Raw genomic sequence first — 12,655 nt, 5'->3', positions numbered from 1 at the left:
TCTCAAGAGAGGCTTATTTTTTTCATTTGAGATTAGGACAAAGAGTCAAGTTTCCTTTGTCACAAGTGGTTTTCTTGTGTTAAGATAGAGATTTGTTTTAATTTTTAGACCACATTTATTCTGAAGATGTGGTCTTTTGCTAAAACCAATGTTTTTTTATGCATTGGTTTGGAGTCCTGCTTTCTGGCTCTTCTAAACCAAAAGTCTCATTTCCTGTCTCTGGAGGATCATTCATATATTTTCTCCCAATTACAAAAACCTTTATTGCATTAAAGTCCCAGCAGCAGTTTGTACGTATCATTCTGCTTTTGACTCCTTCTTTAGGATTGTCCTTTAGTGTTTTTCTTGCTTCCTTAAGAATTCAAATGTTCATTTTTATGTTTATGCTTCATTTCTGGCTATTGTGATGAGTAGGATTTACATTTGATATAGTCTGTATCATATAGTATCATATAGTCTCATCCTCTGTTGTCCTCGTCTTCTCCTGCCCTCAGTCCCTCCAAGCATCAGGGTCTTTTCCAACGAGTCAACTCTTTGCATGAGGTGACCAAAGTATTGGAGTTCCAGCTTTAACATCAGTCCTTCCAATGAACACCCAGGACTGGTCTCCTTTAGAATGGACTAGTTGGATCTCCTTGTAGTCCAAGGGACTCTCAGGAGTCTTCTCCAACACCACGGTTCAAAAGCATCAGTTCCTCAGCGCTCAGCTTTCTTCACAGTCCAACTCTCACATTTGTACATGACCACTGGAAAAACCATAGCCTTGACTAGACGGACCTTTGATGGCAAAGTAATATCTCTGCTTTTTAATATGCTATTTAGGTTGGTCATAACTTTCCTTCCAAGGAGTAAGTGTCTTTTAATTTCATGGCTGCAATCACCATCTGCAGTGATTTTGAAGCCCAGAAAAATAAAGTCTGACACTGTTTCCACTATTTCCCCATCTATTTCCCATGAAGTGATGGGACCAGATGCCATGATCTTAGTTTTCTGAATGTTGACCTTTAAGCCAACTTTTTCACTCTCCTCTTTCTCTTTCATCAAGAGGTTTTTTTTTTTTTTTTTTTTTTGCATACCAGACAGTATAGCCATTTTATTTATTTATTTTACAATATTGTATTGGTTTTGCCATACATCAACATGAATCCACCACAGGTGTACAAGGGTTCCCAATCCTGAACCCCCCCTCCCACCTCCCTCCCCGTACCATCCCTCTGGGTCATCCCAGTGCAATCAAGAGGCTTTTTAGTTCCTCTTCACTTTCTGCCATAAGGGTGATGTCATCTGCATATCTGAGGTTATTGATATTTCTCCTGGCAATCTTGATTCCATCTTGTGCTTCTTCCAGCCCAGCATTTCTTATGATGTACTCTGCATATAAGTTAAATCAGCAGGGTGACAATATATAGCCTTGACGTACTCCTTTTCCTATTGGAACAAGTCTGTTGTTCCATATCCAGTTCTAACTGTTGCTTCCTGACCTACATATAGGTTTCTCAAGAGGCAAGTCAGGTGGTCTGGTATTTCCGTCTCTTGAAGAATTTTCCACAGTTTATTGTGATCCACACAGTCAAAGGCTTTGGCATAGTCAATAAAGCAGAAATAGATGTTTTTCTGGAACTCCCTTGCTTTTTTGATGATCCAGCAGATGTTGGCCATTTGATCTCTGGTTTCCTCTGCTTTTTCTAAAACCAGCTTGAACATCTGGAAGTTCATGGATCACATATTGCTGAAGCCTGGCTTGGAGAATTTTGAGCATTACTAGCGTGTGAGATGAGTTCAATTGTGCTATAGTTTGAGCATTCTTCGGCATTGCCTTTCTTTCATTCAAAACAGGGAAAAGGAAGGGAAAGGAATCAGTATTTATTGAACACTGCCTTGTGCATAGCATTTTAATGGAACTGTCACTTAACATCACTTCCCTAAATTCTTACAAGGAAAATGAGGATAGAAGATACTATTAATAATATGATGAAGTCTGTATTTTTAGAGAGATTAGTCTAGAGGCTATTTGAAGAACACTTTGGGGACTCCCTCGATGTTCTTCAATGATTAATTTCTCTAATGTGAGAGGAAGATTAAAAGTGTTTGTTTTATTGTAATTCAAAGCAACATGGCAATTTGCATACCCTGGAAGACTGTGAAAATTGAACAACTTTTTATTACACTGAAAGGATGCTATTAAATGACAAAGTGAAATTTGGTATGTTAGATTTACCGTAGAAGGTTATACAGTGCTTATACAGTCCAAGTAGGGAAAGAAAAATAATGATGAGTGCGCCTCACTTATAAGGCAGCCCTGAGATCAAGATTCCAAGCCCCTGATGGTTTCTCCTGGAGCAAAACAGTCTGGAAACATACACAATTTCAACTCACGTAGGTAATTGTTATATATATCACTTTATCTATTTCCATTATATACCTACAATTTTAATACTCTGAGGGGAAAAATAATAATTAAAAAAAAAACAGCTGATATTCAGCAATTCCTCTCTCTACTTTGATCTATGACCATTGTGTGTGTTTCCTGCTGATCAACTCTTCTGTTCTTTGACCTATTTAGATCATCTCTCTTTTGGCCACCTTTTATGGAAGGTCTTTATTGAGTCTTTTCACCCTCACCTCCTAATATCTGTCAACCTTTAACCTTGCTAGCACAGTACAGGTTCAGCATCTTCAGAAGCCACTTGATACGGGCACATTTTTCTGTGATATTCTGAACTTTTAAATGAGGGCAGGCCCTCTCTCCTCACATGTGTTGTTGCATGAGTTATCTTGAAAATCTGAAGTCAGTAGCCGTTAGCTCAAAGACAACCCAGAGGAAATGTCATTTCCTCCTAAACTTCTAAAGAAGTTTCTTTGTGCTCAGTTCAGGCAGAAGGAAGGAATAAGATGAAGGCATTGTAATAAACTGACCCCCTAAATCCAAGTCTTTCAAGTCAAAAAAACTTTTTTTACTTTCTCCTTAAGGAAGCGAATAGCTGAAGGAAGGACCTAGTATCAAAGTATGTCATGGTTTTCCTTAGCAGAATAAATGTGCATCTATTTTAAAATAGGATCATTAAAAGATACGCAACTTTAGGAAAGAGATCTGAAGTCAAATTTTTCATCCTTTCAAAAATCCTTCACAATTTTTCTTCCTTGTACTTCAGAAAGAGAATGATTAAAAGCTCAAATAAATCATGAAAAACACTCACACACACATCAGAAAGGGCATATTTTCCGTTTCCTCCGGCAAACCAGGATATATCTAGGAAGTTTAATGACTGCATACAAACAGTATTTTCTGTGTATGAATCACCTTTCATTGAGGACATTCTCTAACACTTTACATGCAAAGAATCCTATTAAATCCCAAACAAGCTCCATTATTACTGGGGACAAATTCCACTAAAATGTTTTCAAGGTGTTTAAGTTATGAAGACCAAGACCAAACTCTTATTTTGCAATATGACAACCATTACGCTCCAAACCTTTTTTTGGTATATTTTCTCATGCAAAAGAAAATGTATAACACTCTATAATTGGTTAGAAATCTTGTTATTTACAGACTATAATAGACAATACTCATGTTGGGTAAAGAATTAGGAACAGGGAAGGATGGAATAGAGATGGTAGGTGTCAGACTCTCAGGGAAAAGAATCAAATTAGTTGTTCATAGTTATCAACTGCTAAATATACTGTTGGGAGAAACAAGAGACTCCATACCATTTATTCAGTTTCTTGTCTAGTTGGGGGAGACGAACAACTAGAAAACCATCATGAAGGGTTATTGACTATAGCTAAGAGGAAACTGCAGAAATGGAGGCAGCATTTGCTGTGGACTTCAAGGATGTCTTAATAAGACTTGGACTGCATCTTTAAATATGGGCTATAGTTAAACTGCTGAAGGAGAAAGGGTGGTTGTGGGGTTTTTGTGTGTGTAGGGCAGTGAGGAGGTAGTCAGGATAAAACCTCAGTCAAGACCCAATTTGATGTAAGCCTGATGGGATAGAATATTCTCCTGTATCTCTCAGAACATCTTAGTGAAGAAACCTTTACAGAGGCTTCCCTCAGTTCCACATGCAGAATTCACTTCCTTAGTGTTCCATTTACAGTCCTTATAATGAGGTTTAATATAAGTAATTATTTTAAGCAAGTAAGTATAGCTTTTTTTTTTTTTTTTTTGCCTATTTTTTCTTCAAAGAGGTCTCCCCATGCCATCTCAACTTAGCTCAATAAAGCTGGGCACCATACTTTAAATCTCAGGTGTCTCACATAATACCTAGAGCAAGTTCAGTGTTGATTGGATATGTGTTAAACAGAGGGAGGAAAAGGAGAAGAGAGAGAAGAAAGAGAAAGGGAAAGAAAGTTTCTTTCTTTCTGTCTGTCTGAGTACTAGACAATCATTAAGAAGAGAGAGAAGAAAGAGAAAGGGAAAGAAAGTTTCTTTCTTTCTTTCTGTCTGAGTACTAGACAATCATTACTATAGTGAAAATCCTTGGTAGGTTTTTCTGTGGCTATAACAGAGAATATCTTCCATTGAATAAAATGGTTTTGGACAAACAGCTTTCTCTTAAGCTAAACAAAACTAAGTCAAATGGAAACATGATTGATTCAGATGAACAAACTTCTGGGTTATTATTTCTTTTCCCATTTTCAACTAGAATATTTTGGCATCAGAGTCTTAGCCTTTTGTTACATTGTCTCCTTGAAAGCGGTTACCATGCCTATCATGTTTATGGTGTCTCTTTTGGTTAGGATTGTCTTGGCTCATTTTTGTACTCAATAAATAACTGCTAATGTTGTAAAAACTTAAAAAGTTTTTAAAAATTTCATTATTTTTTTGGTGTGGAGAACATTTGCAAAATGCATTATAATAACCCAAATGATGATGTGTAATTACCATTATTAGACAGTGCTTTAACTAGGTATTCTAATAGTAATTACATTGAAAGGATGACCTTTTTCAAATCAACCCTTGTTAAAACTAATGTGATGGATACATATATATGTGTGGCTGAGTCTTTTCTCTCCACCTGAAACTATCACAACATTGTTAATCGGCTATATCCCAATACAAAATAAAAAGTTAACAAACAAAACTAATAGTGTATATCAGTGAACTGCTGAAATTTTCCAACAGCTTGGAAAATATAAATTTATAAATATAAAATTTATATTTTATATATAAATTTATAAAATATAAAATTTATAAATATTATAACTATTGCTGAATAATTTGTCACTCACCTGTACCTCTTGACAAATTAATATGTGTTAATTAAAATTAACATATCTTTTTATCAGCTCATATGCTTAACAAATGCTTCATACCTGACAGGCTTTGAAAGGAGTAAGGAGTGAGAGACAGTAGCCACCACAACACTGACAAAGTGGCTTTTCCTTCTTTTCTTTTTACTAACCATCCAATGGAGAAGGAAATGGCACCCCACTCCAGTACTCTTCCCTGGAGAATCCTATGGACGGAGGAGCCTGGTGGGCTACAGTCCATGGGGTCGCTCAGAGTCTGACACAACTGAGCTACTTCACTTTCACTTTTCACTTACATGCATGGGAAAAGGAAATGGCAACCCACTCCAGTGTTCTTGCCTGGAGAATCCCAGGGACAGAGGAGCCTGGTAGGCTGCCGTCTATGGGGTCGCACAGAGTCAGACACGACTGAAGCGACTTAGCAGCAGCAACCATCCAGTTCCCTTAAAGACTGCTCTTAAGACTTTCCTGTTTTAGGCCAAATAACGTCTCCTCCAATAAAGAGCTGGAAAAAGGGAAAGAAATGTCTGCATTATGACAGACTCTGATAGGTTCTCTCAGTTCTTACTTAAAAGTCAAGGAAGCAGGCAGATTTTGAAGAACAAAAGTGTCAAACTGAACACTATCTTTTTGCAGTAAAAGGGAAAGGTCAGAGGGAAAAAAAGCTTAAATTAAAATTTAAATCTAGGGCTTAAGGATATAAATGTGACTCTAACCTTTCACATAATAAGCACAGTGTTGTAAGATGAGGTGTTCTTTTATGACCCCCTCTTTCATCATCACCTCTTCAGGGAAAATGTCATATACAATATATAGATATTAACTCTTTGATGTAGGTTGGAAGAGCTCTAGGAAAATAACCAATATGGAAATTAAGTCCTTAAATAATATCTTGATTTACAACATGAAGGTACTTTATTGGGTGAAATTATCTGTAACTAGAAGTACAATAACATTAACAGAGGTGGTTTGTGAAGCCACAGAAAGACGGAAGACTAGCTGTTGCCTCTTGCTGGTGATCTGTATTCTTTTGTTGAAGTCAGTCAACCTTAACTCTCTGAGTATATTCTTACTTGTTTTTATCTCAGATCAAAATTATTTTTAGAAATATGATTGTGTTGTTTTTGTTGTTCAGTCAATAAGTCATGTCCAATTTTTTGTGACTCCACAGACTGTAGCAAGCCAGGCTCCACAGTGTTCTTTAGGCAAGAATACTAGAGAGGGTTGCTATTTCCTTCTCCAGGAGATCTTCTCTTATCAGGAATCAAACCTGTGTCTCCTGCATTGGTGGGTAGATTCTTTACCACTGAGCCATTAGGGAAGCTTGATCATAGGTACACTGAACTTAATTCTTATTCTTAAGTTGCCCTGTTTTCTTCATTCAACTTTGACGCTGTGTGTGTTGTTTATTCATCTTTGTATTGTGAGTATAAAATCAAGACTCAAGTTGCAACTTTCCTCTAGCATCATATATGATGACAGGGTAATATATATTTTCCCTAGGTGAACTGTGAAGTCCTGACAGTTGGGTAGTCTCTCCAGTGTAACAAACTGTCACTAAATCCCTGCCCCGTATTATACTAATAACCCACTTACCACTTTGTCATGATTTTCAATTTGATCTCAGTAAGTTTCACATATGAACTTTCCTTAGACAATTCATCTTAACAACTTTATATTACTTGATCATAATTTACATCTTGGGCATGTCATTGCTAGAAATGCTTCAAGCAGCATATAAATACCACCAACACATTAATATAATTTGAAGCAGTGGAAATTCTGAGGGAAAAACGCGTACATACTAGACAAAACCATATTTACTCGTTTTATACTTTATTATTGGTTATAAATTGTATAGTGGTAAAACTTGTAAATTTAAATAAATTTGACAAAGATATTTAGCAAACATCATTCATCAGGCTAGCTAATAAGTGCTGAGGATTGAGATCTCAGAAACCATAAGAGAGAAACTGCTCTTTATGAAGTAACAGGACCCTTGAGAGAAAAAGGCATGACTACACAACTCTAAAACCTGAGGTTACAATAAAATCACAAGTACAACACTTTGAGAATTGGGAAAATGGAAGACTACTTACAGCTTTTATGCTATGGAGGAGTGAGGCGGCAATAAGGAGAGAACTTTATTTTTCATTTATTCTAATATGAGTGTGATGAAAATGATTGTTTCTGTGAAAGCAATGAATGTATCAAAATACACAAAATAAATTTATGAACAGTTGCATGTTATTTGGAGACCAGTTGCATGTTATAAGGAATCCCCCCCCAAAAAAGCTTGAGATATTTACCAGTGATTTATTAAATATCTATGACATATCAGGGCCTAAGTTAGGTCAAGTACTAATACCAGGGAAGATACACTGAAAGTAGAATTAGATTTCATTTTCAGAAGGAATTGTAACAAATCTGTGGCTATATTTAATCTATCAAAATAAGTACAAGAACTTTCTGATTGAAGGACTTCTCTGGTGGTCCAGTGGTTAAGACTCTGCAATTCCAATGCAGGGGGTATGGGTTCAATCCCTGGTTGGGGAACTAAGATTTGACATGCTACACAGTGTAGCCAAAAAACTAAATCAAATAAACATGAAAAAACCCACAATTTTCTGATTGAATTATTATCTATGCATAATTTAAAATAATTCAGGGATTGTTCATGCTCTATGAATAATATAGTCCATTACCTTCTGAAATAAATGTTCTGTTAGACTCAAAGAACCTTAAGCAGTGGCCAGCACAAACTCCAGTGCACAGAAAGTACCCAGTAAGTACTTTATGAGTGATTAACATATTTTCAAAAACATTGATTAACAATAATTGATAATTTTATTTCTTTAAAGTCCAGTAAGTTGTTTAATAAATTTAGCATGATAGAAACTGATACATCCATGATGTAAGACAGAACTCTTACATCCATGGTGTAAGAGCAGTGTGTTGGAAATAGCTTTTCCTGGCTCTTGAGAGCTAACTGCTCACATTTTCAGGAATGTTTTGAGCAAGTCTTTGACATGATAGTAGCTTGAAATCAGTCACAATGGGAGTGTTACACTACAATAGTCAGCAAATGTTACAAATGTTAAACATTTATCAGCAAACTTCTGATAGTGTATCTTTGAGCACTGTGCATGTCCTAGCTGTTCCCTGTACTTTCTAGATCTTTCGTCTAAACCCAAGACCCTGGGAAAATTCTTTTTCTGGTCAAATTTTATTTAGGAAGCCATTGTTCATAATTAGATTTTGAAATAGCAGGTCAATGTCTCTATGTTATTCCTTGAGTTTTATATGTTGATTCTGAAGTGGATGAAGCACAACTCCTATTCCTAGGACTGTTAATTGGCTCCCAAACTGTGTTTTCTGTCCATGGACCCATATCATGGTATCAAGCCACGTACATTCTCCATAAGACTGTGGAGAGCCTTGCTCTTGCTTACCCTTAAGGTGATCCAGAAGTTTGACCCAAAAATGTAGCTCTGTGACAGATTCTGTTTGTTAGGATCTCTGTATCATCTATTCTTTGATTCTTAGCCAGCCTCTGGGATAACAATCCGGCTTCCCAGGTGATACTAGTGGTAAAGAACCCACCTGCCAATGCAGAAGACGTTAAGAGACACAAGTTCGATCCCTGGGTCGGGAAGATCCCCTGGGGGAGATAATGGCAACCAACTACAGTATTTTTGCCTGGAGAATCCCATGGACAGAGGAGCCTGGCCAGCTACAGTCCATAGGATCACAAACGGTTGGACACGACTAAAGCAACTTAGCATGGAATAATGATCATTGACGCATTCTGATCTCCCTGACACCAGCCTCCCTTTGCCTGGCCCAGTCTTACCAACAGTTAATCAGATGATGCCACGATGGTCTGTTTTGCTGCACTTCTGTTGTATTTCTGTGGTTTCCCCATCTTGACTCTGCCCGCTCCACAGACACTGTAACACATCCCTCTGACCTCCCTCACTGCCAGGAAAGCTTGCCTGTAGCCAAATCCAGAATTGAACACTTTGATTTGTTTTACCTTTTTTGACACTGCATTAATGGTAACATGACCAATTTGGTCATATCAGAGTCATTAATTCCTGTAGATCATGCATGATTAATGGGCAAGATGGCAGCTATATGTAAATAGATCTTGGGCAGTCTGCCACATGCAGATATTATCTGATTATATCTGTGTTTAATGCTTAAGCAGCAAGCATTTTATCTGAGAAGAAATGTTTAAAGTTACTCCCTCATTCAATACATTTCAAATCTCATTTTTTACTGAGGTACTAAATATTGTGCAAAGAATTATCTGACTCATTGTACTAAGATCTGACAACTATTCATACAATAGAACAATAAATTATCCTTAATGGCAAAGAAATAGCATTAGCTAGAGCACTTGAAACTCTGTGTTTATTGATAATAGACACTAATCTAAAATGCAGTAATCTCTTCACTTACTTTCATTTTGATATACGTTTGTTTGAGCGAGAGAAGTAGTGTTTCATTAAGCATGATAATGCTCTACTAGTTCTCCAGCTACAGAGTAAAGCTACAGCCATAAAATATTTTGCTTTTCCAAAAGAAACATGCCAAGCCAAAAATTAAAACTATTCTTCTCCCTCAAATAATCTATATGTGTACAGGCATATTATCTAATTATTTTAAAATGCAGTTTTTTTTGTGCCAATTGATGCCAAGGAAATACCTCTCAAATTTTATCCTTGAAAAGACTTCATACAAAATGTGCTTATTGTAGCAAAGCTTTTTAGACATACTGCAATTGTTACAAGGCCAATGCATCCCTCTCTAAACATACCTGTTTAGCTGTGAGGCGATATATGAGGGGCATGAGCAAACACATATTGAACGCTTATAAGATGTCAGGGACTGTGCCTGTTCCTTGTAATATAATGGGTCTCAAGCCCCAGGCTGAGGTTAACACTGTTCTGCTTATTGATTTTCAAAATTCCTTACATTTGTATTTTTTTAATACATTCAACACAGTAGTTTTGTAAGTTTTAAATGACTGATATTAGGATTCTCATCTAAAAGCTACCAAAAACACAATAGAGAAAGAAATAAGTTGTATATCACCCAATTCATTCTGAGCAGGCAAGGAGCTACCAGATTCTCGGAATCACAGTCCCTGCAATATATTTCCATATAGAGAAAACCTTTTCATTAAAATGTCCATTCATACATATTTATAAGCTCTATTTTATATGGATAATTCAATTAAAAGATGCAAATAAAGGGACTTAGATACAGCTTCTTTCTTCAAGGAGCACATAGTCTAAGAAGATGAAAACATGTAAATAGATATCAAATAATTACACTTGAAATGTACTACATTGGGATATGGGTCAGGGATGGTTTCTAAGAGTGATATCAATCTAGACATTTGAGTGAGGGACTATTACTAGTCAAATTAATTGAGAGAAGTAGAGGAAATAGGGGAGAGTGAGGAGATTTAAGGGTATATTTAAATGCCTAGAGGTGAAGAGAGAAGAGCACATTTGGAGAACCACAGATACTTCAGATGCTGGAGGGGAGGCACAGGGCAGTGAGGAGGCAGGAGCATGAGATACGCTGGAGAGGTAAGCAGAGGCCATAAAGGGTATGAGTTTGTTTCACTTAGCTCTAAGAACAATGAGCACTGTGAATTCAGTACAAGTGATGAGACAACCAGTTGTTGGTTTAAATATAAAAATTCAGATAGACATCAACAGTTTTCTCAAAAATGCTTAAGCTTCACCATCAGTATACTACTGTTAAATGACATTTCAGCAAAATGTGGTCACATTATGAAAGGATCCAAATATGACCTTCATTTATAACTTGTATTTTATATGATTTGTTGAAAGGTTTGAACAACAAATTACCTACATATTCTTTCCCAACACCTGGTCATTCTAGTCTACTTTGTGGAAGGAATTGCTTATTCAGATTAATTTAATGCACTAGGCACTTATCGGAGAAGGCAATGGCACCCCACTCCAGTACTCCTGCCTGGAAAATCCTATGGATGGAGGAGCCTGGTAGGCTGCAGTCCATGGGGTCGCTACGAGTCGGATACGACTGAGCGACTTCACTTTCACTTTTCACTTTCCTGCATTGGAGAAGGAAATGGCAACCCACTCCAGTGTTCTTGCCTGGAGAATCCTAGGGACGGGGGAGCCTGGTGGGCTGCCGTCTCTGGGGTCACACAGAGTCGGACACGACTGAAGTGACTTAGCAGCAGCAGCAGGCAGGCACTTATAGTTTTGACCACTACAACCATAATTTAAATTAAAAAAAAAATAAACTAAAATATTGATCCCAGAAGAGATTGTATTTTAGCAAAGCTAGATGACATGTTTATAGCACATAAATTAACAAATAAAAAACGCACCAGACTTCAGTAGAGAAGAAATAACTGCTTATCATTTTCTAAGCTGGGTGGTGAGTTCTAGGGAATTCATTATACAACTCTCTCTTATTTGATGAAGAATTAATAAAATTAGTCTTTTACTTAGCATTGGCTTCTTCAAGATTGAGATTATCAACAAGAGTATGACTTCTGAGCTAGACAGGGAAAAGTCTTACCTCTTTGAAACATTAAGAGTTCTTCTGACTCTGCTTCTATAATTAAGAACCTAGCTTATACACCCATTTTCCCCAATCAATATATAACATTAATGTGATCTCAATAAATATTCCAACAAGATTTTTTTTTTCCTGGAGGTAGAAAATTAGGTTCTAAAGTCAATACAAAAAATAAATATCTGAGAAGATTTAAAAAAAAAACTGAAAAATGATTAAAATAGGGCAAGGAAATTAATAATGATTATTAAAACAGATTATAGAACATGTATAATTTAACAAGTTTCTACTGGTGCATAACTGAATAGACCAATACAAGATCCTAAAGAGCATGTACGAGCTTGATTTCTTTAAAATGTCAATGTCACAAATGAGAAAACATAAACAAAGAAAGAGTGGTACTGTTCTAGAGACAGCTGCTTCCTTCGAGGAGCTTAAACAGATATGAAAACCAAACACAATATGTGATTTTGATTGGCTTCTAAATTTTTATAAAAGGGCATTTTGGGGATAATTGGGTAAATCCGAATAGGGACTGAACATTATGCTATTATGATATAACTGCTAAATACCTTGACTGTTATGAGGGTATTACAGTTATGGAAAGAATACTCTAGGTCTGAGAATACCAGGCTGAATAATTCAGGGATGAAATGTCATGATTCTGCCACTTAAAAAGTCTAAAATGTGGGGTCCTGTTGCCTAAAGAACTCCAGGGTTTGCTGAAGTCCAGTGACCATAGCTGCTTAGTCTTAGCCAGACTTGGCTCTTGCAGACTCAGGCATGGGGAAATTTATTAGCAATCAGATCAGAT

The sequence above is a fragment of the Bos indicus genome, chromosome 2 (genome assembly GCF_029378745.1).
Source record: "Bos indicus isolate NIAB-ARS_2022 breed Sahiwal x Tharparkar chromosome 2, NIAB-ARS_B.indTharparkar_mat_pri_1.0, whole genome shotgun sequence".
Classification (NCBI taxonomy): domain Eukaryota; kingdom Metazoa; phylum Chordata; class Mammalia; order Artiodactyla; family Bovidae; genus Bos; species Bos indicus.
This window is presented reverse-complemented; position numbering follows the sequence as displayed.